This window comes from Salvelinus alpinus, chromosome 8 (assembly GCF_045679555.1).
Source record: "Salvelinus alpinus chromosome 8, SLU_Salpinus.1, whole genome shotgun sequence".
Lineage (NCBI taxonomy): Eukaryota > Metazoa > Chordata > Actinopteri > Salmoniformes > Salmonidae > Salvelinus > Salvelinus alpinus.
In genome coordinates, this window is record NC_092093.1 from 15,389,511 (window position 1) to 15,417,279 (window position 27,769).

At 43.2% G+C, this 27,769-nt stretch overlaps 1 protein-coding gene across 1 annotated transcript in view; it reads left to right on the forward strand.

Moving 5' to 3' along the window:
* LOC139582602 (leucine-rich repeat and fibronectin type-III domain-containing protein 2-like) overlaps positions 1–27,769 on the forward strand; it is a 136,218-nt gene that overhangs the window by 65,494 nt on the left and 42,955 nt on the right. Inside the window, exon 2 of the mRNA XM_071412743.1 lies at positions 13,385–13,485. The gene's annotated coding sequence lies outside the window, so the exon portion shown is untranslated. The remainder of the gene's footprint in view (positions 1–13,384; positions 13,486–27,769) is intronic.

Consider the following 27,769-nt stretch of genomic DNA (forward strand, 5'->3'; position numbering starts at 1 on the left):
GGTTTTGTGCCAAACCAGTTGGTGGCTTTTGAAACTCACACACTCCTCCTGATCAGCGTTTTTTATTAAAGGTTGGGCATTGAATATGATATATTCCCTACAGGTGTGCTGTCTTAATTTGGCCACTCTATTGTCGCGGAGAAGTGTCCTGTGCAGCAAGAAATACAAACCCCTACAAAAATGTCCAGGCTAAGCCGGGGTACAGGGGGTTCTAGTAAGTTATATGGAATTGTATAAGAAGGTCATACCAAGGATAATTTAGCTATTTGATTTTGAATTTTAACTCCCCTTGAAGTATAAAAAAAAATATATTGACTAATGATTTGATTAAATATTTAATTTGGCTATTAGCACATACAAACGCATTGAATAACAGATTACCTACATGGAAGAACAGATAGTCCCAAAAAATCTAAAGGAAGTTTGTTCTTTTGTGACTGTTTTTTTTTACTGTTCAAAAGTTTGGGGTCACTTAGAAATACCTTTGTTCTTGAAAGAAAATGACATTTTTTGTCCATTAAAATAACATCAAATTGATCATAAATACAGTGTAGACATTGTTAATGTTGTAAATGACTATTGTAGCTGAAACGGCTGATTTTTTTATGGAATATCTACAGTTGAAGTCAGAAGTTTACATACACCTTACCCAAATACATTTAAACTCAGTTTTTCACAATTCCTGACATTCCCTATCGTAGGTCAGTTAGGATCACCACTTTATTTTAAGAATGTGAAATGTCAGAATAATAGTAGAGAGAATGATTTATTTCAGCTTTTATTTCTTTCATCACATTCCCAGTGGGTCATAAGTTTACATACACTCAATTAGAATTTGGTAGCATTGCCTTTAAAATGTTTAACTTGGGTCAAACATTTCGGGTAGCCTTCCACAAGCTTCCCACAATAGGTTGGGTGAATTTTGTCCCATTCCTCCTGACAGAGCTGGTGTAACTGAGTCAGGTTTGTAGGCCTCCTTGCTCGCACACACTTTTTCAGTTATGCCCACAAATGTTCTAGTGGATTGAGGTCTGTGCTTTGTGATGGCCACTCCAATACATTGACTTTGTTGTCCTTAAGCCATTTTGCCACAACTTTGGAAGTATGCTTGGGGTCATTGTCAATTTGGAAGACCCATTTGCCACAAAGCTTTAACTTCCTGACTGATGTCTTGAGATGTTGCTTCAATATATCCACATAATTTTCCTCCCTCATGATGCCATTTTGTGAAGTGCACCAGTTCCTCCTGCAGCAAAGCACCCCCACAACATGATGCTGCCACCCCCGTGCTTCACGGTTGGGATGTTGTTCTTCGGCTTGCAAGCCTCCCCCTTTTTCCTCCAAACATAATGATGGACATTATGGCCAAACAGTTCTATTTTTGTTTCATCAGACCAGAGGACATTTCTCCAAAAAGTACACCCTTTGTCCCCATGTGCTGTTGCAAACCATAGTCTGGCTTTTTTATGGTGGTTTTGGAGCAGTGGCTTTTTCCTTACTAACAGAACAAATCGCGATCAAATTAATGTAGCATTTGTGAAGACAAAGACAGACAGTATTTATTGTTATTGTTATTTATTGTCTCAAACCAGAAACAAAAAGGCTTGTTTTCATAAGCCTTTCAGGTTATGTCGATATAGGACTCGTTTTACTGTGGCTATAGATACTTTTGTTATGCTTGCTATGCATATATGTTGCGTACTATTGTTTGTACAGATGAACGTGGCACCTTCAGGCATTTGGAAATTGCTCCCAAGGCTGAACCAGACATGTGGAGCTCTACAATTTTTTTTCTGAGGTCTTGGCTGATTTCTTTTGATATTCCCATGATGTCAAGCAAAGAGGCACAGAGGTACACCTCCAATTGACTCAAATGAGGTCAATTAGCGTATCAGAAGGTTCTAAAGCCGTGACATAATTTTCTGGAATTTTCCAAGCTGTTTAAAGGCACAGTCAATTTAGTGTATGTAAACTTCTGACCAACTGGAATTGTGATACAGTGAATTAAAAGTGAAATAATCTGTCTGTAAACAATTGGTGGAAAAATTACTTGTGTCATGCACAAAGTAGATGTCCTAACCGACTTGCCAAAACTATAGTTTGTTAACAAGAAATTTGTGGAGTCGTTGAAAAACGAGTTTTAATGACTCCAACCTAAGTGTATGTAAACTTCCGACTTCAACTGTATGTAAACTTCTGACTTCAACTGTATTTAGGCATATGCTAAACAGAGTGAGTGCAGTAGTGTACTAAACAACCAAAGATTTCAAGACTAAAGGCTGGTTTATACTACGTCTATCGACATGTCTGTAAACAGTTGTCAGTGACATCATGAACATTCTATTGTTGTCCGACATCAAACTTGTCATTGTTTTTATGAAAAAGAATAAACACAAAAATGACAGACTGCATGACATCCGCAGCCTGGTGGTTCAAAATGTTATAACATGTCTATTTTACCACCAATAAACCCATCCATTTAAAAATGAATTAGTATATGTGACCATGTTTCAGGAAACTAGATGTATGTTGCGGGTCACTACTGCACAGGAAAGCCATTTGAACGTAAACTTTTTTTAATCAAAATGTGTTAATTGGCAGAAATGCCTTCACGAACTTGTGAACTTTCATGTGCCTTAATAACAAACGTTTATGTCATCTGTAAATACAAATACAATTGTTAAATTACAAGCCTAGTTGGTTTAGCCACAGAAAAAGTCTGCAACCTTCCCGCAAGTCATGATTGGCTGAGATAATGAGTAGGCTGGACATTCTGAGAGATTAATTTGGATTGGTCTGCCAGCTTCTGTCTATTTGAGCTGGTCAGTATGTCTAGGTAATCCTATCTAACGTGACTTTAAAAAAAAAAACGTTTTTGTATTAAAACTGCACAAGTGTTGCTCTCCCCTTTTGGAGGAACGAGTTTTTAAATCAGTGGATTTTGAGTATGATTGCTAAGGAAATGGAGAAACCACCTGTCTCTGGATTACATCTTCAAACTAAGGGCAACCATGGCATCCAACAGGAGATGTGTCCATCCATGTATACAGGTAAGATGGTCTAGCTAGCTACATTTTCAGATATTACACGTTTCTAATTTTGACAGAAAGAGCCATTTGCTTGGCTAGCTATAGCTTAATGTTAGCTAGCTAACATTGAACCTGGTTGGTTAGCAACCTGCAGCTTCATGCAGGGTAGTAATGTAATGAGTTGGGATTATAGTTCATTGTTTACCTAGCTAACTAACGTTCACTGGCTGGCTCTCTAGCTAACGTTACATGTATGATCTTATTATTCATATCTCAGAGCCATTTACTTGGCTAGCTATAGCCTAATGTTAGCTAGCTAACATTGAACCTGGTTGGTTAGCTACCTGCAGATTCATGCAGGGTAGTAACGTCATGAGTTGGGATTATGGTTCATTGTTTACCTAGCTAGCAAAGCTGTCATCAAGGCAAAGGGTGGTTACTTTTGAAGAATCTCAAATATCAAATATATTTGTAATTGTTAAACACTTTTTTGGTTACTACATGATTCCATTTTTGATTCCATAGTTCCATAGTATTCCATGATTCCATAGTTTTGATGTATTCACTATTATTCTACAATAGTAAAAATAAAGAAAAACCCTGGAATGAGTAGGTGTGTCCAAACTTTTGACTGGTATGGACGTATGTACAGTAAACATTTTTGAACTGGTCCCAGGGGACCTTCAGACGAGTCTGAAGCAAAACAGTTTGTAGGCCAAACTGTTAGGACGGTACAGACGATTTTGTGAGAAGAGCAATTTTCGTGAATGTCTCATTGTCTGACAAACACCGCTATAGCTCTGTCATCTTTCACCGCATCCATTGAAAAAAAAACATATCTCTAGCTTAAACTGATGGATTTTTATGTCGATTTTTGTTGTTATGCTAATTTGATTTCAAATCTAGGGGGTTAATTATTATCCACATAATAATTCACATTTCCTGTTGCTGCAGGATTATTTTCCTGCTGTGAGAAACTGGTCAAATTAAGATCCTACACCTGTATCAAAGTGTCACCTGTGGATATTACACGTTAGCAGTGATTTCTAAATCAATCTATGTTGTAGCTAAGCATTCTGAAGCAAAGCTCTAGTTTCTGGTCATTTTTTTAAAGAATGAGATGCAGCACAGTAGACGTGGTCTAATTCACTTGGCAGCAAATTCTATTTCGCCACCTGACTAATTACTAACAGAGTTCTCTCTATCTCTCCATCTATCTCCATTTCTCGCCATGGAATAGGTTCAAGATCATTTAGATCTCAGCATGTGTAAGTCAAAGTATTTGGCTCTGGATAAAGTGAGAAATACCTACCAGATGTGGCTGCTAGGAGGCAGAAACTCACATCAGGTTCCCTCCATGTGCTTAAGATTCTGCTTTGCACTTTTTTGTCTTGCATGATGGCCCATCGCAAAAGCAGTCAATATTATGGCACATTAGTCACTAATGGGAAAGCAGAATCCTCCTTTCAAGATGGGCTAAAGAGGAATGCGGTCATTGGCTTGTGTCATTAGTTGAAAACTAACTGTGTTTTTTATTTTATTTATTTAACCTTTATTTAACCAGGTAGGCAAATTGAGAACACGTTCTCATTTACAATTGCGACCTGGCCAAGATAAAGCAAAGCAGTTCGACACATACAACAACACATAGTTACACATGGAGTAAAACAAACATATAGTCAATAATACAGTGAAAAAAAATAAGTCTATATACAATGTGAGCAAGTGAGGTGAGATAAGGGAGGTGAAGGCAAACAAATATATGTATAAATAAATAAAAATATAAAAAGGCCATGGAGGCGAAGTGAGTACAACACAGCAAGTAAAATAAAAACTAAAAAAACACTGGAATGGTTGGTTTGCAGTGGAAGAAAGTGCAAAGTAGAGACAGAAATAATGGGGTGCAAAGGAGCAAAATAAATTAATAAATAAATACAGTAGGTAAAGAGGTAGTTGTTTGGGCTAAATTGTAGATGGGTTATGTACAGGTGCAGTAATCTATGAGCTGCTCTGACAGCTGGTGCTTAAAGCTAGTGAGGGAGATAGGTGTTTCCAGTTTCAGAGATTTTTGTAGTTCGTTCCAGTCATTGGCAGCAGAGAACTGGAAGGAGAGGCGTCCAAAGGAAGAATTGGTTTTGGGGGTGACTAGAGAGATATACCTGCTGGAGCGCGTGCTACAGGTAGGTGCTGCTATGGTGACCAGCGAGCTGAGATAAGGGGGGACTTTACCTAGCAGGGTCTTGTAGATGACCTGGAACCAGTGGGTTTGGCGACGAGTATGAAGCGAGGGCCAGCCAACGAGAGTGTACAGGTCGCAGTGGTGGGTAGTATATGGGGCTTTGGTGACAAAACGGATGGCACTGTGATAGACTGCATCCAATTTATTGAGTAGGGTTTTGGAGGCTATTTTGTAAATGACATCACCGAAGTCGAGGATTGGTAGGATGGTCAGTTTTACAAGGGTATGTTTGGCAGCATGAGTAAAGGATGCTTTGTTGCGGAATAGGAAGCCAATTCTAGATTTGACTTTGGATTGGAGATGTTTGATGTGGGTCTGGAAGGAGAGTTTACAGTCTAACCAGACACCTACAGTGGGGAGAACAAGTATTTGATACACTGCCGATTTTGCAGGTTTTCCTACTTACAAAGCATGTAGAGGTCTGTAATTTTTATCATAGGTACACTTCAACTGTGAGAGACGGAATCTAAAACAAAAATCCAGAAAATCACATTGTATGATTTTTAAATAATTAATTTGCATTTTATTGCATGACATAAGTATTTGATCACCTACCAACCAGTAAGAATTCCGGCTCTCACAGACCTGTTAGTTTTTCTTTAAGAAGCCCTCCTGTTCTCCTCTCATTACCTGTATTAACTGCACCTGTTTGAACTCGTTACCTGTATAAAAGACACCTGTCCACACACAATCAAACAGATTCCAACCTCTCCACAATGGCCAAGACCAGAGAGCTGTGTAAGGACATCAGGGATAAAATTGTAGACCTGCACAAGGCTGGGATGGGCTACAGGACAATAGGCAAGCAGCTTGGTGAGAAGGAAACAACTGTTGGCGCAATTATTAGAAAATGGAAGAAGTTCAAGATGACGGTCAATCACCCTCGGTCTGGGGCTCCATGCAAGATTTCACCTCGTGGGGCATCAATGATCATGAGGAAGGTGAGGGATCAGCCCAGAACTACACGGCAGGACCTGGTCAATGACCTGAAGAGAGCTGGGACCACAGTCTCAAAGAAAACCATTAGTAACACACTACGCCGTCATGGATTAAAATCCTGCAGCGCACGCAAGGTCCCCCTGCTTAAGCCAGTGCATGTCCAGGCCTGTCTGAAGTTTGCCAATGACCATCTGGATGATCCAGAGGAGGAATGGGAGAAGGTCATGTGGTCTGATGAGACAAAAATAGAGCTTTTTGGTCTAACTCCACTCGCCGTGTTTGGAGGAAGAAGAAGTATGAGTACAACCCCAAGAACACCATCCCAACCGTGAAGCATGGAGGTGGAAACATCATTCTTTGGGGATGCTTTTCTGCAAAGGGGACAGGACGACTGCACCGTATTGAGGGGAGGATGGATGGGGCCATGTATCGCGAGATCTTGGCCAACAACCTCCTTCCCTCAGTAAGAGCATTGAAGATGGGTCGTGGCTGGGTCTTCCAGCATGACAACGACACGAAGCACACAGCCATGGCAACTAAGGAGTGGCTCCGTAAGAAGCATCTCAAGGTCCTGGAGTGGCCTAGCCAGTCTCCAGACCTGAACCCAATAGAAAATCTTTGGAGGGAGCTGAAAGTCCGTATTGCCCAGCGACAGCCCCGAAACCTGAAGGATCTGGAGAAGATCTGTAGGGAGGAGTGGGCCAAAATCCATGCTGCAGTGTGTGCAAACCTAGTCAAGAACTACAGGAAACGTATGATCTCTGTAATTGCAAACAAAAGTTTCTGTACCAAATATTAAGTTCTGCTTTTCTGATGTATCAAATACTTATGTCATGCAATAAAATGCAAATTAATTACTTAAAAATCATACAATGTGATTTTCTGGATTTTTGTTTTAGATTCCGTCTCTCATAGTTGAAGTGTACCTATGATAAAAATTACAGACCTCTACATGCTTTGTAAGTAGGAAAACCTGCAAAATCGGCAGTGTATCAAATACTTGTTCTCCCCACTGTAGGTATTTGTAGTGGTCCACATATTCTAAGTCAGAGCCGTCCAAAGTAATGATGTTGGACAGGCGGGCAGGAGCAGGCAGCGATCGGTTGAAGAGCATGCATTTGGTTTTACTTGTATTTAAGAGCAGTTGGAGGCCACGGAAGGAGAGTTGTATGGCATTGAAGCTCGCCTGGAGGGTTGTTAACACAGTGTCAAAAGAAGGGCCAGAAGTATACAGAATAGTGTCGTCTGCGTAGAGGTGGATCAGAGAATCACCAGCAGCAAGAGCGACATCATTGATGTAAACAGAGAAGAGAGTCGGTCCAAGAATTGAACCCTGTGGCACCCCCATAGAGACTGCCAGAGGCCCGGACAACAGACCCTCCGATTTGACACACTGAACTCGATCAGAGAAGTAGTTGGTGAACCAGGCGAGGCAATCATTAGAGAAGCCAAGGCTGTCGAGTCTGCCAATGAGGATGTGGTGATTGACAGAGTCAAAAGCCTTGGCCAGGTCAATGAATACGGCTGCACTGTATTGTTTCCTATCGATGGCGGTTACGATATCGTTTATGACCTTGAGCGTGGCTGAGGTGCACCCATGACCAGCTCTGAAACCAGATTGCATAGCGGAGAAGGTGTGGTGTGATTCGAAATGGTCGGTAATCTGTTTGTTGACTTGGCTTTCGAAGACCTTAGAAAGGCAGGGTAGGATAGATATAGGTCTGTAGCAGTTAGGGTCAAGGGTGTCCCCCCCTTTGAAGAGGGGGATAACCGCAGCTGCTTTCCAATCTTTGGGGATCTCAGACGACACGAAAGAGAGGTTGAAGAGGCTAGTAATAGGGGTGGCAACAATTTCAGCAGATAGTTTTAGAAAGAAAGGGTCCAGATTATCTAGCCCGGCTGATTTGTAAGGGTCCAGATTTTGCAGCTCATTAAGAACATCAGCTGACTGTATTTGGGAGAAAGAGAAATGGGGAAGGCTTGGGCGAGTAGCAGAGGGGAGGGCAGTGCTGTTGTCCGGGGTAGGGGTAGCCAGGTGGAAAGCATGGCCAGCCGTAGAAAAATGCTTATTGAAATTCTCAATTATAGTGGATTTGTCGGTGGTGACAGTGTTTCCTATCTTCAGAGCGGTTGGAAGCTGGGAGGAGGTGTTCTTATTCTCCATGGACTTTACGGTGTCCCAGAACTTTTTTGAATTTGTGTTGCAGGAAGCAAATTTCTGCTTGAAAAAGATAGCCTTGGCTGTTCTAACTGCCTGTGTATATTGGTTTCTGGCTTCCCTGAAAAGTTGCATATCACGGGGGTTGTTCGATGCTAATGCAGAACGCCATAGGATGTTTTTCTGTTGGTTAAGGGCAGTCAGGTCAGGAGAGAACCAAGGGCTATATCTGTTCCTGGTTCTAAATTTCTTGAATGGGGCATGCTTATTCAAGATGGTGAGGAAGGCATTTTTAAAAAATGACCAGGCATCCTCTACTGACGGGACGAGATCAATATCCTTCCAGGATACCCCGGCCAGGTCGATTAGAAAGGCCTGCTCGCTGAAGTGTTTCAGGGAGCGTTTGACAGTGATGAGTGGAGGTCGTTTGACCGCTGACCCATTACGGATGCAGGCAATGAGGCAGTGATCGCTGAGATCTTGGTTGAAAACAGCAGAGGTGTATTTGGAGGGCAAGTTTGTTAGGATGATATCTATGAGGGTACCCGTGTTTACGGAATTGGGGTGGTACCTGGTAGGTTCATTGATAATTTGTGTGAGATTGAGGGCATCAAGCTTAGATTGTAGGGTGGCTGGGGTGTTGAGCATGTTCAAATTTAGGTCGCCTAGCAGCACGAGCTCTGAAGATAGATGGGGGGCAATCAGTTCACATATAGTGTCCAGAGCACAGCTGGGGGCAGAGGGTGGTCTATAGCAGGCGGCAACGGTGAGAGACTTGTTTTTAGAGAGGTGGATTTTTAAAAGTAGAAGTTCAAATTGTTTGGGAACAGACCTGGATAGTATAACAGAACTCTGCAGGCAGTCTTTGCAGTAGATTGCAACACCGCCCCCTTTGGCCGTTCTATCTTGTCTGAAAATCTTGTAATTGGGGATGAAAATGTCTGAATTTTTGGTGGTCTTTCTAAGCCAGGATTCAGACACGGCTAAGACATCCGGGTTGGCAGAGTGTGCTAAAGCAGTGAACAAAACAAACTTAGGGAGGAGGCTTCTAATGTTAACATGCATGAAGCCAAGGCTATTACGGTTACAGAAGTCATCAAAAGAGAGCGCCTGGGGAATAGGAGTGGAGCCAGGTACTGCAGGGCCTGGATTCACCTCTACATCACCAGAGGAACAGAGGAGGAGTAGGATAAGGGTACGGCTAAAAGCTATGAGAATTGGTCGCCTAGAGCTACTAGAGTAGAGAGTAAAAGGAAGTTTCTGGGGGCGATAAAATAGTTTAAAGGAATAATGTACAGACAAAGGTATGGTAGGATGTGAATACAGTGGAGGTAAACCTAGGTATTGAGTGATGATGAGAGAGATCTTGTCTCTAGAAACATCATTGAAACCAGGTGATGTCATCGCATATGTGGGTGGTGGAACTGAGAGGTTGGATATGGTATAGAGAGCAGGGCTAGAATCTCTACAGTGAAATAAGCCAATAAACACTAACCAGAACAGCAATGGACAAGGCATATTTACATTAAGGAGAGGCATGCTTAATCGAGTGATCAATAAGGGTCCAGTGAGTAGAGGTTGGTTGGGGTCGTGGCGATCCAGACAGCTGGCCAGGTATATGGCTATCGGTAGCAGCATAGGATGGAGGTCTGTTTGTAGATACCTCGTGCGTTTCCGTCGGTAGGTTCCGTGTAGTGGGGTTTTGTTCAGATAGCAGCCGATAAGACAGCTAACGATTAGCGGGCCTCAGATGAGCGTTCAGGTAACGTCGGGACGGAGGTGCCGGTTGGATAAATCCCTCGGGCAGATAACGTCGGCAGTCAGTCGCGGCAGTCAGTCGTGAAGGCCCGGTGGGGTTCCGTATCTGCAGCAGCAACAAAAGAAACGGGTCCGGATGGTGATGGAACTCCTTAGCTGGCTAGCTCCAGCATGATTTGAGTTTGCTCCGGGGTCGACGTAAGCCAATAGTCACACGGTATGCAGCTAGCTAGCTGCGAAATCAAGGTGCAGGTGTCCAGAGCCTGCGGCTGGAATCCGGGGAAACTGAGAGAAAAATAAAAAAAGTCCCGGAATGCTCCGGTCCGAGTCGCGTTGCACAAAAGTGCCGGTAGATTATCGAGCTAAAGGAATAGCTGATGACCACAAAACGAGGGCAGCTGAAACACCAACGCTAGCCAGCAAACCGGCTAATTTCGGGGCAGCTACAGATTAGCTTCTGGCTAGCTATCGGAGTAGCTTCTGGTTAGCTTTCAGGCTAGCTTCTGAATTAGCCCCTGGCTAGCTTCCACGATGGATTTTCAGATTGAGGTAAGTAATACTTTTTGTAATTGGTGAAGCGGGTTGCAGGAAAGCTTTTGCAGGAAAGCTTTTGTAGTTGAGTTCTTGGATAATAAAATAAATAAAAGATATGCGAAGAAAAGGTGTAAATATATATATATACAGGACACGACACGACAATACGGAAAAAGACGTCTGAACTGCTAAGCCACCTTGGACCGAGTGTTCAAGGAATGTTCTGCATATTTATTCAGATAAAATAAGTGTGTTGATGAGCAGTGGAGGGTTTTAGGGGGTGAATGAATCGAAAGCCTCCGTACATACTGCTCTTTGTTGCAGTTTATGGAACATTCAAGTGTTAGATAAATAGAGATCAATATGGAAAAAGGTTAGGCCTAAAGTTGATTTGAAAGATCAATGTAATTTTTTAAAGCAAACATTTACTCCCTCAAATTTTCTTGGTTTTGAGTACTTTACATGTTCGAGTTTTTTGCAAAGTGATTCGTCAAAAGCGGAAACACGTCTCTGTGCAGTTTACATGTTTATCACTCATGTATCTTTTGAACTTAACGTTTTGCAAGAATAGGGAGGTACACAATTAAAGAAGATACAGTGACTCTACTCCAAAAAGCCTTATAATCCAGTGCTATCCAATTCATTATAACTTCATCAAGCTCTCAATTTACATAAATGCAGCTGAATTCTTCACCCGTATCACAGAGCTAATGAGTGTGGCAGGTGCACTAGGTTGTAATTATAGGAAATATCTTATTGCAATAATTTTCTGTCAGAGTGAATTATCTTAAATCTAGTTGAAAGTCCTACACTTCTACAATGGGCTCCAATGTTTTCACACTTATTTGTCCATGTGTCTGTCAAGCTAACCCAGTCAGTCTGTCTGTCAAGCTAACCCTGTCCATGTGTCTGTCAAGCTAACCCAGTCTGTCTGTCTGTCTGTCAAGCTAACCCAGTCAGTCTGTCTGTCAAGCAAACCCAGTCAGTTGACTGTCAAGCTAACCTAGTCAGTCTGTCTGTCAAGCTAACCCAGTCAGTCAGTCTGTCTGTTTGTCAAGCTAACCGAGTCAGTCTGTCTGTCAAGCTAACCCAGTCAGTTGTCTGTCAAGCTAACCCAGTCAGTCTGTCTGTCAAGCTAACCCAGTCAGTTGTCTGTCAAGCTAACCCAGTCAGTCTGTCTGTCTGTCAAGCTAACCCAGTCAGTTGTCTGTCAAGCTAACCCAGTCAGTCTGTCTGTCAAGCTAACCCAGTCAGTTGTCTGTCAAGCTAACCCAGTCAGTCTGTCTGTCAAGCTAACCCTGTCCATGTGTCTGTCAAGCTAACCCAGTCAGTTGTCTATCAAGCTAACCCAGTCAGTATGTCTGTCTGTCAAGCTAACCCAGTCAGTCTGTCTGTCTGTCAAGCTAACCCAGTCAGTCTGTCTGTCTGTCAAGCTAACCCAGTCAGTTTTTCTGTCTGTCAAGCTAACCCAGTCAGTCTGTCTGTCTGTCAAGCTAACCCAGTTAGACTGTCTGTCTGTCAAGCTAACCCAGTCAGTCAGTCTGTATGTCAAGGTAACCCAGTCAGTCTGTCTGTCAAGCTAACCCAGTCAGTCTGTCTGTCAAGTTAACCCAGTCAGTCTTTCAGTGAGGTGTCTGGAGCTAGTGTAACAAATTACTTTTGTTATGGATAGCTAATCTTGGTTAGCCCAGAAGTAAAATCTTGCGTAATTTGGTCAGCTGCGTGATTAACTTCTTGGTCTATACTCATTAGAAATTGAGAGTTCCGATCTGTGTGGGCACACACGTGAAGCACTCGACACAAAGCAGTTTAAGCACTGCCTTCGCCCAATCCTGATACATCCATATCCACTGACGATAACCCAAAGACTGGAAGTACTGCAGCTCGTTATCTCACGCATCCCATTCTTTGGTCTAAACGCAGGAAGATGAATGGACAGTTTATGTAGTGTAGCTCAGTTGGTAGAGCATGGTGCTTGCAACGCCAGGGTGGTGGTTTCGATCCCCACGGCGGACCAGTGGGAAAAAAGTATGAAAATGTATACACTCACCACTGTAAATTGCTCTGGATAAGAGTGTTTGCTACATGACGTAAATGTAGTTCTTTGGTTTTATTGTTTTGTACCTCTTTACTTATTATAATCAATAAGACAGCTATTTCCTGTCTTACATCACCATACTCAGTATGCATTAGTCATATTTATTATATCTCTCTTTGGCACTCGGATCCCCTCCCCTGCATCCCGTATGACTGTCCTATGGATACGGCTTTCAAACAATATTCCCTTTGCAGGGCATTCGTCATATTCAGATTCAGATTCCACTTGGTTATAAGAGGAATCTGAGTTTCTAGTACTGCTGCTCTGACAATCTATATCAAAGCCATCGAATACAAAGCATTAGATGATGAGGACTTACGTTGAGGATGTCTATCGCAGTGGTGTTACATAGATGGATGGCTCTTATGCGTTCCCCAAACAGTGTGTACGCTGCAGGGCTAGAGCTGTATTATTGGAAGCCGGAACTCATTATGCAATAAATCCTAACCGTACTGTACAAGGGACTTATTTGACCACTGCATGTACAGTAATTCCATATCCATCAGATTCTCAGAATTTCTGTAGCTATTTACAAAGTGTACATAGAATTTCTGTGTTAGAGCTGATTGGAGTGTGTTGCCATGTGTAAACTGATCAGAATGTGTGTGTGTGTCCTGTGTGTTCTCCAGGTTAACCATTCCCTCTGGTGTGGTGGTCAGAGATGTGCAGGCTGTGATTGATGGGTGGCGCCCTGTGAGTGAACCTATGGCAGTGAAACCACACAATACAGGTTAGTAGCACCGAGCAGAGCACAGGTGTTTGGAATCCACTTACCTCACACACCTACAGCAGGGCCAATCCCTGCGGGCCTTAACCTTACTGGTACGAAAACAAAGTCCTCTAGAGGAAAAACAAAGGTTGAGAAATCATTTAAAGGCTTTCGCTTCTGAAGAAGAAAGTATTTGGAAAGGAAGTGTTTGGGTGGAATGAGGTGGTACGAGGCTGGACTGATGATTGTTGTTTGTGTTGGCGTGGCTGAGTGAGGAGTATTGGACACATACTGTAGAAGCATGCAGGTTCCCTGGGGTTTATGATTTCTCTCAGACTAAGCCCTGGGTGCCCTTAAGACAAGGGGGAGGAAAGGCTCCAGCTCCTGCAGCCTCCTGGTTATTGAAAGTCAGCAGGCATTCTTTCTCAAGGATTACGGTGGATTTTGACCCTGACCACATCAAATCAAATCTATAACCCCCTGGGGGTGCAGGAGCTGACCAAGGTCAAGACGGTCTGCCATTAAATGCATGAAGCAGAAAAACAAGAATTTTAAGATACTTTTTGTTATTGAGCACAGACCTCGAAAAAGTTGGTTGAAGGTCAGGTCAATTCCGGTGTTTGGATATAATTTAAGTTTGAGTCTGTGTTGTGTTGTGCGCGGAAATATGTTGAAGATTTTAACATGCCTTTTGTCTTGCTACCCAGCTACAGCCAAAGGTTTTCAAAAGTATTGTGTCCCTACTGCATATGCCTTGCCAGAACAATTTGTTTCATTTTCACAGAAAAACGTAAATTACAACTTTTTCAATTCTGCACAATTATCTCTTCAAGTGAATAGAAAAACAGCAGGGGGAATTTCAAGCCCTTATCCCTTTACCCTAAACCGGGTGCTGCTGAATCGAAGTTGACCAATCATTGCTGCTTTCAACATCGAAGTAAATGAATAGTCTACTACCGCTACACTGGGGACTTATTGCTTGATATGTTACAGTAAACTACACTCTTTCGCTGTATCTTTTCAGCAGCAAGAATTTTTCTCTGTTCTTCATATGGGCTGTTTCCTGGCTTCTGTTGTGAACACAGCTCCAGCTGCCCAGATCCATGGTGTGAGAAGGAGGTACCTCTCTGACACAGCCACCACGGGTAGCCTTGCCTTATGAGTCTCAGTAAGGCTTCCTCTGGCGGGACTGGAGGATAAGATCTCTGGTTGTGAATTGGGAAATTGTTACAGCTGATACTGAGAGGAGCAATATGGGCAGTATGTAGAAGCATAACTGACGGCAGCCATTTTGAATCTGCTATAGCCTAACTGTGCCCAGCTGTGTCCTGTGTTTTCCATGTAGACCAAATAAATCAATCAACAATGTGGGGTAAAAACAATACAGTGGACCATGTAGTAGGGGAGGATCCATGTTTTATTACACCTGTCTTGTTGCCGATAAAAGGTGATATGCCATCTTAATCAGAGTTAGACAGAGAAGGGAGGAGAAAGGAGATGTATGATGTTAGAATCCCGCCCTGTCCGTGAAACTACATCCGCCAGGATTTGAGCGGAGGAATCCCGTCGAATTTCATGGGCAGTTCTAAGATTGATACACTCTGCTTCGGTTGTTTTTCTGTCTCTTTGAGGAGAAGGGACTGAGAAAGTAAAGCACACTAACTCCTCTCCTGCAGGACATTTAATCGCATGGCTGTTAAAGCAATCCGCAACTGATTGCAATAAAACCTTCTCTGTCCCTTTAAAATAAAATGTATTGCTTCAAAAGACTGTCATTTTATAAGACAGAAGAACTCATTGTACAGTATTTTTAGATGGAAACTGGGATTACTGTAAAACTCTAAAATCATATAATGTACATATCTATTTGCTTCTACAGCGTTTTGGGCTGTTTGCTCAGACAAAGAAAATCAATTTTCACAGAAAGAGAAGTGCAGGGTTAGGATTGTGCTCTTATTATAATGATGCAATAACTCCTACACAACAATGACTGAGATAAAGCCTTGCATAATCCAATAAGAATAGATTTGACAACAGTTTGTTTGTCTGAGGAGACTCATTCCTTTCTTTTCTAAGAGAACATCATGTTGTGTGTTTGTGCATGTGTGTTTTTGATTTTACTATCCTTGTGGGGGACCAGAAGTCCTCACAAGGATGTTAAAACAAGGAAAAGGGCTATTTTAGGCTTAGGGGTTAGGGTTTGGGTTTAAGGTTAGGGTTAGGGAAAATAGGATTTTGAATGGGAATTAATTGTTTGGTCCCCACAAGGATAGTAAAACAAACATGTGTGCGTGTGTATATGTGCGTGCGTGCGTGCGCTTGCCTGCGTGCCTTCGTGTGCGTGCATGTGTCTGTGTGTGGGCACTAGATGTGCGAGACTGACAGTACAGGCTATTCCATCCTATCTTTTCTAAGAGAGTAGGAGGATAACATGATGTTATTAGCTGCTAGAGGAGCCAGCTGAATGAGGCACTAGCACAAGGTTAATGGGTATTACATCTGAGGGTACAAATACGAATGACTCTCTTGACAAACAGAAATTATTTATTACATGGACGTAATTGTGCTGGATCATTTCACTCGTCACAGCCAGGGAATATAGACCATTTTTCTCCATTCTCTATCATTTGAGGACAATTTGAAACAATGAAATATTTATATTTTTTAACATTATTGTAAATAAAATTGTACCTCTGTGTTAAAGAGTCTGAATGCTACTGCATTAGTGTAACCAGCAGTACACAATAGATCCCTCTGCAGTATCATGTCTGGAACCATCCATATTACTTGTTCTACTCAGTGTTGTTGTTTGACTCCTGGAACAGTCATGTGAAGCTGGTGTCTTTGTGTCAGTGGTCCAGAGCAGTCAGAGAGAGAGAGAGAGTGCACACATATTTGAGCGCACGCATGCACGCACAGACACACACACACACAGTTAGATGTGTCTTGCCTAACACGTGTTCATCACTGGCTATGTCTAATTTGTCTTGCAAAGATACTCCACATTAATCTGAATACATTTAATCAGCCTTATCATTGCTGTTCTAAGGAGATACAGTATGTCATTGCTGGGTATCCTTGGGGGAATCCCCCAAATTGGAGAGAAGATATGGACACCAATGGGACACAACATAATACTCAAGATTAACAACCGTTTCTATGTCTCCATCAGAAGAGGACAACTCTGTATTTTCTCCATCTTAAAGGGACCCATTTTGCCCCGTTTGTTCCTCTGCGAGCTTCTGTGAGGTGTTTGGTTTTCATCCAAAAGGATTAGTTATTTAATGCCGACAGCCAGTGCGTAGGTTTTTTGCTGCAATGTTCTGGAGAGTTGTGCGGTTTTGTTGAGAGTGCAGCGGTTGTATGGGGAGGCAGAGCTCCTCTGTAATCCTTCCTTCTGTCTTAATGCCAGCAGCGGGACTCTGTGTCCAACCGGCGGAGAAATACGTGTGGGAGAGCGAGGGGATAAACACTTGCTGTGGTAGAGAAAATCATTCAAATGGAAGAAAGAACAGACCCACCTGCTCTCTGTTTTGTGTGGGCACAGACATGCATACACACATGCACACGTGCACATAATTAATCGATATTGAATAAAGATGATTGTTTGAAGAATAGACTAAGTCTATCCCACGACTGTAGCGCCTGTTGTCGGAAGGAGTGGGCCAAAGCGCAGCGTGGAAAGTGTTCATGATTTTATTTATCAAAGTAACACTTGAAAAAAGTAACAAAACGAAAACGAACAGTTCTGTCAGGTAACAGAGACTAACCAGAAAATAACTACCCACAAACACAGGTGGGAAAAAGGCTGCCTTAGTATGATTCCCAATCAGAGACAACGATAGACAGCTGCCTCTGATTGGGAACCACACTCGGCCAAAAACAAAGAAATAGAAATAAAGAAACTAGAATGCCCACCCTAGTCACACCCTGGCCTAACCAAAATAGAGAATCAAAACCTCTCTATGGCCAGGGCGTGACAGTACCCCCCCACAAAGGTGCGGACTCCGGCCGCAAAACCTGACTCTAAAGGGGAGGGTCCGAGTGGGCATCCCTTCACGACGGCGGCTCCGGTGCGGGACGTAGACCCCACTACGCCCGCAGATCCCTCCGCTTAGGTGGCGGCCCTGGTGCATGGACCTTCACTGGAGGAACTGGGCCGCAGATCATCGCCGGCGGAACCAGACCACCGATCATCACCGGAGGCTCCGGACAGGGAACCGTCGCTGGAGGCTCCGGACAGGGAACCGTCGCTGGAGGCTCCGGACTGGGGACCGTCGCTGCAGGCTCCGGACTGGGGACCGTCGCTGCAGGCTCCGGACAGGGGACCGTCGCTGTAGGCTTCGTGCCATGGATCATCTCTGGAGGCTTCCTGCCATGGATCATCACTGGAGGCTTCCTGCCATGGATCATCACTGGAGGCTTCGTGCCATGGATCATCACTGGAGGCTTCGTGCCATGGATCATCACTGGAGGCTTCGTGCCATGTATCATCACTGGAGGCTTTGTAAGTGGACCCGGAACAGGTCTCACCGGACTGAGGAGACGAACTGGAAGCCTGGTACGTGGAGCTGCCACAATGCGTCCTGGCTGGATACCCACTTTAGCTCGGTGGGTGTGGAGAGCTGGCACAGGACGCACTGGGCTATGAAGGCGCACTGGAGGCATAGTGCGTAGAGCCGGCGCAGGATATACTGGGCCGTGGATGCGCACTGGAGGTCTGGAGCGTAGAGCTGGTAAATACCTCTATTACCTATCGCTCCACAAAATCTGCGGCCCTTGCAGAGCAAGGATATCAACTACTTCAAGGACTCTGTGCAAGTTACGTCACTGATTGAAACGCTACTAGCACTCACCGCTAACTAGTTAGCCATCTCACACCGGTTACACTCGTCCCCTTTTTGACCTCTGCCGCAGCAAGTGATCCGAGTCAACATCATCAATATAACAGTATTGCTTCCATCCCTCTCCTTTCCCCAACTTCGGCGTGAATCAAGGACCCTCTAAACAAGTCACCTTCAAAGTATCGTTACCTATCGTGCCACAAAAGCCACAGAGCAAGGGAATCAACTACTTCAAGGTCTCAGAACGAGAGACATCCCCGAATGAAAAGTTGCTAGCTCACACCTCTAACTAGCTAGCCATTTCACACCGGCTACACACACACACACACATGTACACAGAAAAACATGCACAGACATACACACACACAGTTAGGGCTTTAAGAATTTAGTAGGGTTACTTCTGCAACACTTCTTCTTGAGTACAATATAGGTCACAGTCTGCATTGATAATCACAATGCTGCTGTGATCATTGAAGTTGTTTGTGAGTGTGTCCACCCTGAGCACATACATTATATTACACAACACCACTTCAGGCAGTCTGCAGAGGAGGCCTGATGGATCCCAGTGGCAGCTGTCACCATGCCTAAGAAGCCAAGCTGAGGATAATTATTGATAATTGCTTTGGGAGCCATTATTTTCCCCGTTCCACCGGCCACACAACATGGCGCTGTGTGTGTGTGTGCCTATGTGTGTGTGTGTGCAGAGGGAGTTTAGTGTGACCAAAACAACTGGAAAACACAAACGGAGATCTATTTCTGCTGCCTGCAAGCTCTGACAGAAAAGCCTCTGTTGCTTTTTGCTGCCATTGGATAGATTTCTCCAAGGGGATACCCTAGCTTAATTGGATGGAGAGGCTTTAGTCCCAGTCACTCAAATGCCATGGGTTGATTCTCACTGTGTAAGCAAGCCCATGTGAGTGCTGATGGCTTATATTTTCCATAGTTACTGAAGAGTCAGTAAAGAGTGTCAATCATTTCACAGTTATAGTAGTCCAGCAGGGTAATTTCAGTCATTTATACTTGTTGTGCTCTTAGTTGTTATGGAAATTGACCCACTATGCTGTTTACTTTCTGCATCTACACCATATCGCTGAGTCTACCTGTAATTAATGAAATAGATTTCTGTGAATTACATTTGTTGTATGAACAGTACCTTGTCAGCATTTGTATCCGTAATGTGTGAATGTATGTTTATACTGTATGTTTTGACGATATACAGTGGGGAGAACAAGTATTTGATACACTGCCGATTTTGCAGGTTTTCCTACTTACAAAGCATGTAGAGGTCTGTAATTTTTATCATAGGTACACTTCAACTGTGAGAGACGGAATCTAAAACAAAAATCCAGAAAATCACATTATGATTTTTAAGTAATTAATTAGCATTTTATTGCATGACATAAGTATTTGATCACCTACCAACCAGTAAGAATTCCAGCTCTCATAGACCTGTTAGTTTTTCTTTAAGAAGCCCTCCTGTTCTCCACTCATTACCTGTATTAACTGCACCTGTTTGAACTCGTTACCTGTATAAAAGACACCTGTCTACACACTCAATCAAACAGACTCCAACCTCTCCACAATGGCCAAGACCAGAGAGCTGTGTAAGGACATCAGGGATAAAATTGTAGACCTGCACAAGGCTGGGATGGGCTACAGGACAATAGGCAAGCAGCTTGGTGAGAAGGCAACAACTGTTGGCGCAATTATTAGAAAATGGAAGAAGTTCAAGATGACGGTCAATCACCCTCGGTCTGGGGCTCCATGCAAGATCTCACCTCGTGGGGCATCAATGATCATGAGGAAGGTAAGGGATCAGCCCAGAACTACATGGCAGGACCTGGTCAATGACCTGAAGAGAGCTGGGACCACAGTCTCAAAGAAACCCATTAGTAACACTCTACGCCGTCATGGATTAAAATCCTGCAGCGCACGCAAGGTCCCCCTGCTCAAGCCAGCGCATGTCCAGGCCCGTCTGAAGTTTGCCAACGACCATCTGGATGATCCAGAGGAGGAATGGGAGAAGGTCATGTGGTCTGATGAGGCAAAAATAGAGCTTTTTGGTCTAAACTCCACTCGCCGTGTTTGGAGGAAGAAGAAGGATGAGTACAACCCCAAAACACCATCCCAACCGTGAAGCATGGAGGTGGAAACATCATTCTTTGGGGATGCTTTTCTGCAAAGGGGACAGGACGACTGCACCGTATTGAGGGGAGGATGGATGGGGCCATGTATCGCGAGATCTTGGCCAACAACCTCCTTCCCTCAGTAAGAGCATTGAAGATGGGTCGTGGCAGATAAAATATTTCTGTAGACTTCAGAATTCATTGTTCTACTTCTGTCTGCAGTCACATCATCGATGAAGACAAGTGAGCCTGTTCCCCTGGCAGCCATACAGGCCCAAGCCATAACACCCCCTCCACCATGTTTCACGGATGAGGTGGTATGCTTTGGATCATGGAAATTTCTTTTTTTTCTCCACACTTTTCTCTTTCCATCACTCTGGTACATGTTAATCTTTGTCTCATCTGTCCACAATACTTTTTTTCCAGAACTCTTGGAGCTCTTTTAGGTGCTTTTTAGCAAACTGTAATCTCGCCTTTCTGTTCTTCAGGCTTATCAGTGGTTTGCATATTGTAGTGTACCCTCTGTAGTCCTGCTGGTGTAGTCTTCTACGTATGGTAGACTTTGACACATCTACAAATGCATCCAGGAGAGTGTTTTTGATCTGTTGGGCTGTTGTCAGGGAGGTTTTCTTCACCATAGAGAGTATTCTCCGGTCATCCACTACAGTGGTCTTCCTCAGTCCACCGGGTCTTTTGACATAATTGAGCTCACCGGTTGTTCTTTTCTTGTTAATGATGAACCAAACTGTTGACTTGGGCTGCCCAGGGTTTTTGTAATGTTCCTGATTGATTGATTTTCATTTCTGAGACTTATGACGGCCAACTTCATCTGCATCGACACTGCTGTCTTCCTCATGTTGTCACAACCCAACAACAACCTCCAAAGGCAATAGCAGAGTCTAGAATCAATACTATTCATCAACAACTCTCCTGCATTCACTAACGACACAAATTAATACACCTGCCTAACGACACACATCTGTGAAGCCAATTCAACAAATACTTGTCGTACCTTAAAATGGGGGGACCATGTACAAAAGGTGCTGTCATTTCTAAACGGTTCATCTGATATGTATGAAAATACCCTCAAATTAAAGCTGACAGTCTGCACTTCACCCTCATTGTCATTGTATCCTTTCAAACTCAAAGTGCTAGAGTACAGAACCAAAATAACCAAAACATGGTCACTGTCCAATGAATTATGGTGCTCACTGTACATATATATATCTTTATCTTTTCCGACCTGCCACAACTGAAGTAATTAAATTATGTATTTTATTTTATTTTTAGATCACTCTACTAATATATGTTTTTGAGATTTTTTAAACATATGTTGTATGTGTGACACTCAATATTGGTATCCCCTGTCCCTACTAGTCACTCGGCACATTCACACCTTAGCCCAGGGATAAGAGCCTCCTTAGCCTTGGGCTAGGGCAGATTTTAGCCCGGGTCTAAGCGAGTGTTCACACTTGCACATTCTAAAGTGGGCTAGCACCAACCTTAGCCCAGGGCTATCTGGCCCTGCTCCTGAGCTTGCCCAAACGGGATGCCCAAAAAACACGGTACCAAAATAGCCTGTGCGAAAGACGGTCAAGAACAATCCTTAGAATGCTCACTGTCCAATCACCAAAGCTGTACTGTCACTTAATTTACATATGCTCATGATAACAGTAATGTGTTCTGCATGTATTCATCCTTCCATCTGAGGACAAAAAACTAAATACTTTAATCGGTTGGTTGCTATGCTTAACAAAAAATGATTACTTTGCATGCTGGCTAACTTCTTCTCACTTAGCCAAGCAACAAACTGCACCTGGAAAGGCAGCAAATTCTCCTCTGTTTTCCTCTGTTTTCATACCTATTGACATTTATTTGGATATATCCATGATAATACTTGTTGCATGATTTCACCTGGATCAGTAAAGTTGATTTCTCATTCGTGCACAGCATTCTCTGTACAGGGGCGAGATTTAATTTCAAATGTGAAACATTGTTTTAGAGGTCGGATAGGCAGGACGCAAGCTTTAAACAAACCATCACTGTTGGAAATCAAATGCTAGGCTAGAATCAAGAGGATATCAAATGCTAGGCTAGAAGCAAGAGGAAATCAAATGCTGGGCTAGAAGCAAGAGGCAATCAAATGGTGGGCTAGAAGCAAGAGGCAATCAATGTTGGTCACATGTAAGGTATAGAATGTTGGTTGCATGTAAGAGATAGAATGTTGGTCGCGTGGCAGAGATAGAATGTTGGTCATATGTAAGAGATAGAATGTTGGTCGCATGTAAGAGATAGAATGTTGGTCGCGTGGCAGAGATAGAATGTTGGTCACATGTAAGAGATAGAATGTTGGTCGCATGTAAGAGATAGAATGTTGGTCGCATGTAAGAGATAGAATGTTGGTCGCGTGGCAGAGATAGAATGTTGGTCACATGTAAGAGATAGAATGTTGGTCACATGTAAGAGATAGAATGTTGGTCGCGTGTAAGAGATAGAATGTTGGTCGCCTGTCAGAGATAGAATGTTGGTCGTGTGGCAGAGATAGAATGTTGGTCGCGTGGCAGAGATAGAATGTTGGTCGCATGTAAGAGATAGAATGTTGGTTGCATGTAAGAGATAGAATGTTGGTCGTATGCAAGATAGAATGTTGGTCGCCTGTCAGAGATAGAATGTTGGTCGCGTGGCAGAGATAGAATGTTGGTCGCATGTAAGAGATAGAATGTTGGTCGCGTGGCAGAGATAGAATGTTGGTCGCCTGTCAGCGATAGAATGTTGGTCGCCTGTCAGAGATAGAATGTTGGTCGCATGTAAGAGATATAATGTTGGTCGCATGTAAGAGATAGAATGTTGGTCGCATGTAAGAGATAGAATGTTGGTCGCATGTAAGAGATAGAATGTTGGTCGCGTGGCAGAGATAGAATGTTAGTCGCCTGTCAGAGATAGAATGTTGGTCGCCTGTCAGAGATAGAATGTTGGTCGCCTGTAAGACATAGATTGTTGGTCGCATGTAAGAGATAGAATGTTGGTCGCCTGTCAGCTTTAGAATGTTGGTCGCGTGGCAGAGATAGAATGTTGGTCGCCTGTCAGAGATAGAATGTTGGTCGCATGTAAGAGATAGAATGTTGGTCGCATGTAAGAGATAGAATGTTGGTCGCGTGTAAGAGATAGAATGTTGGTCGCGTGGCAGAGATAGAATGTTGGTCGCATGTAAGAGATAGAATGTTGGTCGCCTGTCAGCGTTAGAATGTTGGTCGCGTGGCAGAGATAGAATGTTGGTCGCCTGTCAGAGATAGAATGTTGGTCGCATGTAAGAGATAGAATGTTGGTCGCCTGTCAGAGATAGAATGTTGGTCGCATGTAAGAGATAGAATGTTGGTCGCCTGTCAGAGATAGAATGTTGGTCGCATGTAAGAGATAGAATGTTGGTCGCATGTCAGAGATAGAATGTTGGTCGCCTGTCAGAGATAGAATGTTGGTCGCCTGTCAGAGATAGAATGTTGGTCGCCTGTCAGAGATAGAATGTTGGTCGCCTGTCAGAGATAGAATGTTGGTCGCGTGGCAGAGATAGAATGTTGGTCGCATGTAAGAGATAGAATGTTGGTCGCATGTAAGAGATAGAATGTTGGTCGCCTGTCAGCGTTAGAATGTTGGTCGCGTGGCAGAGATAGAATGTTGGTCGCCTGTCAGAGATAGAATGTTGGTCGCCTGTCAGAGATAGAATGTTGGTCGCATGTAAGAGATAGAATGTTGGTCGCCTGTCAGAGATAGAATGTTGGTCGCATGTAAGAGATAGAATGTTGGTCGCCTGTCAGAGATAGAATGTTGGTCGCATGTAAGAGATAGAATGTTGGTCGCATGTCAGAGATAGAATGTTGGTCGCCTGTCAGAGATAGAATGTTGGTCGCCTGTCAGAGATAGAATGTTGGTCGCCTGTCAGAGATAGAATGTTGGTCGCCTGTCAGAGATAGAATGTTGGTCGCCTGTCAGAGATAGAATGTTGGTCGCGTGGCAGAGATAGAATGTTGGTCGCATGTAAGAGATAGAATGTTGGTCGCATGTAAGAGATAGAATGTTGGTCGCCTGTCAGCGTTAGAATGTTGGTCGCGTGGCAGAGATAGAATGTTGGTCGCCTGTCAGAGATAGAATGTTGGTCGCCTGTCAGAGATAGAATGTTGGTCGCCTGTCAGAGATAGAATGTTGGTCTCGTGGCAGAGATAGAATGTTGGTCAGGTGTTGTGTTTGTCCGTTAGCCCAGGGCTTTGGAATACAAGTGTGAATCCTTAGCCCAGGGCTAAAGCATAGCCCAGGGTTAACTAATGCTTGTGTGAACACAGGCTAAGCTAGCCCAAGGCCAGTCTAACCCAGGGCCAAGAACAATGCAGGGTGAAAAGGCCTACTGTGGGTCCTCTCTGCTACTCAGTCCTGAGATGGGTTAGGTCTGTATTGAAAATCTGCTACGATAATAACTTTACTTCCCACGAGTCGACATAATTGCATCTTCGTGAGCGTTCCATTATCCCTGCATTAAATGCCCCGTCATCATTTCTTGAGTGACTTATTGTTTAGGTATTGCCTCCATCCCAGGAAGTGATTCCGCTTATTTATCTTCTCATCTCTTTCACAGCAGTGCTGTGTGGCTCCAATTCAGATGGAAAGGCAAAGCACTAACCCCATCATGACATCCACCATCTCATCCTACAGTCTTATCAGTATATTCCATTTTCCATCTCTACGGATTGCATTCTTGGATTTGACCCTATACAGTGTTCTTATGATTATTGTTTGGGAAGTTTCAAAGAGACAATGGAATACCATTTTGTTTCTGGCCAGATGGGATTTCTTCACAGGCTAGCTATAACCCCCTCTGGGCAGCCACTGCATAGCCACTGCAGTGACTCCACTGTATTTCATTATTCCAATGAAGTATATACTGTGTATATATATATATTTTCTTTTATATATATATATATATATATATATATATATATATATATATATATATATATATATATATATATACAGTGGGGAGAACAAGTATTTGATACACGGCCAATTTTGCAGGTTTTCCTACTTACAAAGCATGTAGAGGTCTGTAATTTTTATCATAGGTACACTTCAACTGTGAGAGACGGAATCTAAAACAAAAATCCAGAAAATCACATTGTATGATTTTTAAGTAATTAATTTGCATTTTATGGCATGACATAAGTATTTGATACATCAGAAAAGCAGAACTTAATATTTGGTACAGAAACATTTGTTTGCAATTAACAGAGATCATACGTTTCCTGTAGTTCTTGACCAGGTTTGCACACACTGCAGCAGGGATTTTGGCCCACTCCTCCATACAGACCTTCTCCAGATCCTTCAGGTTTCGGGGCTGTCGCTGTGCAATACGGACTTTCAGCTCCCTCCAAAGATGTTCTATTGGGTTCAGGTCTGGAGACTGGCTAGGCCACTCCAGGACCTTTAGATGCTTCTTACGGAGCCACTCCTTAGTTGCCCTGGCTGTGTGTTTCGGGTCATTGTCATGCTGGAAGACCCAGCCACGACCCATCTTCAATGCTCTTACTGAGGGAAGGAGGTTGTTGGCCAATATCTCACGATACATGGCCCCATCCATCCTCCCCTCAATACGGTGCAGTCGTCCTGTCCCCTTTGCAGAAAAGCATCCCCAAAGAATGATGTTTCCACCTCCATGCTTCACGGTTGGGATGGTGTTCTTGGGGTTGTACTCATCCTTCTTCTTCCTCCAAACACGGCGAGTGGAGTTTAGACCAAAAAGCTCTATTTTTGTCTCATCAGACCACATGACCTTCTCCCATTCCTCCTCTGGATCATCCAGATGGTCATTGGCAAACTTCAGACGGGCCTGGACATGCGCTGGCTTGAGCAGGGGGACCTTGCGTGCGCTGCAGGGTTTTAATCTATGACGGCGTAGTGTGTTACTAATGGTTTTCTTTGAGACTGTGGTCCCAGCTCTCTTCAGGTCATTGACCAGGTCCTGCCGTGTAGTTCTGGGCTGATCCCTCACCTTCCTCATGATCATTGATGCCCCACGAGGTGAGATCTTGCATGGAGCCCCAGACCGAGGGTGATTGACCGTCATCTTGAACATCTTCCATTTTCTAATAATTGCGCCAACAGTTGTTGCCTTCTCACCAAGCTGCTTGCCTATTGTCCTGTAGCCCATCCCAGCCTTGTGCAGGTCTACAATTTTATCCCTGATGTCCTTACACAGCTCTCTGGTCTTGGCCATTGTGGAGAGGTTGGAGTCTGTTTGATTGAGTGTGTGGACAGGTGTCTTTTATACAGGTAACAAGTTCAAACAGGTGCAGTTAATACAGGTAATGAGTGGAGAACAGGAGGGCTTCTTAAAGAAAAACTAACAGGTCTGTGAGAGCCGGAATTCTTACTGGTTGGTAGGTGATCAAATACTTATGTCATGCAATAAAATGCAAATTAATTACTTAAAAATCATTCAATGTGATTTTATGGATTTTTGTTTTAGATTCCGTCTCTCACAGTTGAAGTGTACCTATGATAAAAATTACAGACCTCTACATGCTTTGTAAGTAGGAGAACCTGCAAAATCAGCAGTGTATCAAATACTTGTTCTCCCCACTGTATATATATAGTAGAGAGGCACAGATAAACATGAATACTTTTTTTATGTATAGGGGGTAGATCATTTTTAATATTGCAGATATATTGTAGCTTCCATCAATGTAATTGTCTGCATCACTTCCAATCCCCCATATATTTTTTTGCAAATACATACATATATATAGATCTTTTTTTAAATATATGTTCCTTTATTACTTTCTAACCCTACCACCCCTCCCCTAATTGGTGTAAAATAGTGAACACAATGCTTAGGCTTCTACTTCCAGTTTATACATACTATAAACTTTACGGGCACAGTCTATTTTACAATAGTTATATTTTGTTTGTTTTTACTCCGGTCCTTCATCTAACCTCAACTTCTCCCATCTATTTATTTCACAAATGTGCTGAACCTTGATACTTTTTAAGGACACAGTATGTTTTACATTAGTTGTTATTATTCCCAACCTTCGGCTCCATTCAACCCCATCTATTTCCTAACACCATCCACATTGGATTTAACACCATCCACATTGGATTTAACACCATCCACATTGGATTTAACACCATCCACATTGGATTTAACACCATCCACATTGGATTTAACACCATCCACATTGGATTTAACACCATCCACATTGGATTTAACGCCATCCACATTGGATTTAACGCCATCCACATTGGATTTAACACCATCCACATTGGATTTAACATCATCCACATTGGATT